This window comes from Galeopterus variegatus, unplaced genomic scaffold (assembly GCF_000696425.1).
Source record: "Galeopterus variegatus unplaced genomic scaffold, G_variegatus-3.0.2 Scaffold1583, whole genome shotgun sequence".
NCBI lineage: Eukaryota > Metazoa > Chordata > Mammalia > Dermoptera > Cynocephalidae > Galeopterus > Galeopterus variegatus.
In genome coordinates, this window is record NW_007727694.1 from 358497 (window position 1) to 363056 (window position 4560).

General features: G+C 40.5%; 1 pseudogene; it reads left to right on the top strand.

Annotated features, from left to right (window-relative positions):
* LOC103594588 overlaps positions 1-4560 on the top strand; it is a 9552-nt pseudogene that overhangs the window by 3994 nt on the left and 998 nt on the right.

The following is a 4560-nucleotide window of genomic DNA, read 5'->3' on the forward strand; positions in this document are numbered from 1 at the left end:
CTGTTAGTTGATCTTTGTAATTATCCCTATGACTTCATTTGGATACACTGCCTAAAGTATGCGCCAATGCCTGACAATGCAATACTGTGAGATACTACCTCTTGTAAGCCTTACAACAACTCCATGGATTTGGTATGTTATTATTCCCAATTACAAAGAAACAAAGAGTTTAGACAACTTCTACCATGTTCACTAATTTGAAAGTGAGGCAACACTTTACATTCTATCTCCTTAGATTTTTTTTCTATATAAATACTAACAAGGTTGGAACCTTTGACTTTTAAAAGTCTAAAAGAAGGTTTATATAAAGTTTTTTTAAAATTAGCTAATACAAAAACACACTAATTTCAGAGACCTTAAATCATTACATTGCCATTATAGTAAACCAAGAGAATTTGAAGTAAAAGTTAAAACAAAAATTTTCTCCCCTGGAGTGTTCTACTGAGTTCACCAATTGTAATAAACATATTTAGAGACACCATAAGGATCATCCTTTTAAAATACACTTAGCAGAAATAGTACTAAAGTGTGTGGATGCTTAGAGATTCCTCACATGTTGATTACCCAGATGCATGTTAGATTTTACAGGAATTAGATTTGATATTATCTCCTTATTATGCAAAACCATGGAAAACATTTAATTAAAACTTAATTAAAATCTCCATGATGCTTCAACCCCATGGAGTCCATTTTTCAACAACAAGCAACAAAGAAATCCTCCAGGAAAAACTGTTTTTGAAAATTGGTATATAGGAACTCGGTTTTCTCAGTACCTATACCTTTCTAACAAATCCTGCATCTTCTCAAATAATTTTTTTCATTTGAATGAGCCTATAAAGTGACAGACTAATACTAAAACAGTGATCATAAATTATAAATATACAGGTTTAGATTTACCGATGCTTCATTTTTTTCTAGAGCTTTTACATATCATTTCAGAACATGAGAAAATTTGTATATATTATGTCTGCCACATAGTAGGTTCCCAGAATTTGTTAGTAAAATTAATGCATATTAGACATGTATATATTAAAAACTTTAAGACCCTGATACAATGTTTCAACCAAAATATTTATGTTAACATATGTGAACTATTAGTTGTCATTGTGATTAGAATAACACTGTTTATATAAAAATACTTTATATAAAAGAATATGTTATAGTAAAAAAATTGGTCTACCTGGAGGAGAAAATGTTCAAATGTAGCCTTATCCTCTAATTTCTAAGAAGACAGTCCATTCTTCCCACATAGTTTTAACTCACATTATAAAACAAGAGCTCATAACAAAAGCATTCATACTTAGCAATAAAAACAAATGACTGCCAATACATTCAACATCATGGATGAACCTCAGAAAACACTATACCGAAGGAAATAAGCCGGACACAATAGAGGGCATACTTTATGATGCCATTTATATGAAGTTCTGGAACAGGCGTAACTAAGCTATGCTGAAAGAAATCAGAACAGTAGTTGCCTGGATGGTGGTGGGGGTTCAATTCAGAAAATGAGGGAAAGGGACAGGAGGAACCCTATGGTGATGGAATGGTCTACTCATGTATTTTGATAGGGAGGTAGGTTATAAAGGTGTATGCAGTTTTCGAAATTTACTGACCTGTATACTCACGATCTGTACATTTTACTGTATGTAAATCATACTTCATGTTTTAAAAAATTAATAAGAATATGTACCAGACATGATTCATCTTAAGGAGATTAGTTTTCCAAATGTGATGTTGCTGTTGTACAGAGTTTTAGGAACTCCTCTTTTGGAATTGCATTCAGAGACTACAACACATTTCTATGATATCTGTACCAGAAAATCTTCTAAGGGTGAAATTAACTTTTGGAAATACTCAGCACTGTTCAGGTCGAGTCTGTACATTACAAGAAAGTAAGCTGGAAAAGAATATTTTTGCTTGTCATGCTGGAGTAGTGACTAATTTAATAAGATTGATTTTTCTTACAAACTGATTATTTGCATACAAACACAAACACAGTTACTGACAAACTGATTGGTATGGTAAATCCAATTTAAGCATTCCAAAAACTTCTTGGTTAAATGTGGACTCCCTGAAATAAGTGTCAAACCCTTCCAATGTCACTACTTTAAAGCAAGCAACTGTAATCACATGTGAAAGGATAGTAGAGTGTAATTGTACTGATAAGGCAATTACAGGTATTTTGTGATGCACATACATACACATCATTATGGTTTAAAATAAGATCTATGCTAGAAGAGAAATTCCTCGTTTTGTCTTCATTATATAATGTCTGTAAGACACAGATATTCTCAGATAAAATTTTAACTTGCAATTATGCTCAAATTTAATCCCTAGTAACAGGAAAGCATTCTTCTTTCTTTACTAAATTTTATTGACCATCTAATATGTATAATGCAGTAATTACCTTTTTCTCCTTATTGCTTCTTCCCAATAAGACTGCAACAGGATAGGAAAAATCTTTAACTCGCCACATGGGATAGAAGTCTCTACTCTCAGACTCAAATTTATTCTGTTATTGGGTTGAATAACACAGATTCTCAGAATATACAGCTTATGTTAAGAAAATAAAGAAAGCAACTGCCAGAATGACTAGAGTCCAGCCCTCAAAAAGAATAGGGTAGTTAAACTTAAACAGATTATACACAGAGAGAAATCCTTTGGCTAAGTAGTTCTATGCAACCTGAGATTACTGCTTTATGATAATTTCTTATTGGCCAAAAAAGACCTCAAATTTAAGAAGTTAGTTTTGTGTAGTAGGCTCTCTGTTTGAAGTTCTTTCTAGTTCTTCATCAAGTGCACTGGAACCCAAGCCAGCGTTGTAGTGTCTCTCTCCTAAGATGAAAGGTTTGAACTAGATGTCCTCCAAAGTCCCTGCCAATTCTCTCATCATATTTTTCTGCAAATCTATTTTATAGAAGTGAGATAGTAATTTGAAATGTGCTGCAGTTATTGTCTTAAGTTGGTGACACACAATGTGACCCCATAAGTTAATGAAATGCACATGTGTAACCTTAAGTGCTTCCTTCACAAAATCACCATTGTCTGCACAGAGAACTTCAGAGGATGGGTAAATGATTCTAGGGATTTCAAAAGAAACTTTAGGATAATTCTGTTAAATGAGATATTATATCTCTTATTTAAAATGTATGTAGCATCTCACAATCATTAACTATAGCACTAACAGTTTCATTAGATGTTGATTAACACCTTCAGGCCCGTCCCCCGCTGGAGACCCCGCTACTCCCGCGCGTCTCGCGTTGCGCCATTGCGCGCGGCAGNCACGGCCCCGGCTTCCAGGTCCCCCGCCGCCGCCCCGCCCCAGAGAGACGTGACTTCCAAGTGGCATTCCGACTGGATTCCCTACAGTGTCTTAGACGTTGAGGGCAGCAACCTGAGGCAGCAGACGCGTGACCGGCAGCGGGCACTGCTGGAGCAGGAGCCCAAGAAGCACCAGGAGCCCCTGATGGTGCGGGCCGGGCAGTCGGAGGTTAGGCCCCCCGGGCGGAGTCCTACCTCAGCAGCAGTGGCAGCACCAGCCACCGAGGCACCCGCGCCAGCAACTCTGGCAGAAGACGAGTCTGAGACCCGCGGCCCGGTGGAGATCCTGACTGCGGGCCAGTCAGACCGCGCGCGGGACTCAGAGGGACGGCAGCTGGTGGGGGCGCACAGCTCAGCGGGCAGGCCCTCGTGCCATGGTGCAGAGGAAGGACATCTCCAGCAGCATGAGCTTGGAAGAGGAAGAGGAGGACCAGGAAGAGAAGAGTGCTAGCTCCTCCCAGCCGAACAGCATCACCCGCCCCAGCTCCGCTGCTAGCAGGAAGTCCGTCAGGGGGGCAACCTCAGCTCCCAGTCCAACGGCCCCAGAGCCACTGGTGGATGTTGAGGTCCAGGATCTTGAGGAGTTTGCACTGAGGCCAGGCCCCTAGGGTATCACCATCAAATGCCGGATCACATGGGACAAGAAGGGGATGGACCGGGGCATGTTCCCCATCTACTTCCTGCACCTGGACCGCAAGGATAGGAAGAAGATGTTCCTCCTCGCAGGAAAGAAGAGAAAGAAGAGTAAAACTTCCAATTACCTCATCTCTGTGGATCCAACAGGCTTGTCTGGAGGAGGGGACAGCTACATCGGGAAACTGTGGCCCAACCTGATGGGCACCAAGTTTACTGTTTATGACACTGGAGTCAACCCTGAGAAGGCCTCATCCTCTGCTTTGGAAAGTGGAACATTGCATAAAGAGCTGGCAGCTGTGTGCTATGAGACAAATGTCTTAGGCTGCAAGGGACCTCGGAAGATGAGCGTGATTGTCCGTGGCATGAACATGGTTCACATGAGAGTCTCTATCTGCCCCCGTAATGAGTATGAGACACTGCTAGCACTCTGGCAGAATAAGGACACAGAGAGTATCATCGAGCTGCAAAACAAGTCACCTGTCTGGAAGGATGACACGCAGTCCTACCAACTCGACTTCCGTGGGCACGTCACACAGACCTCTGGAAGAACTTCCAGATCATCCATGGTAATGACCCGGACTCTATTGTGATGCAGTTTGG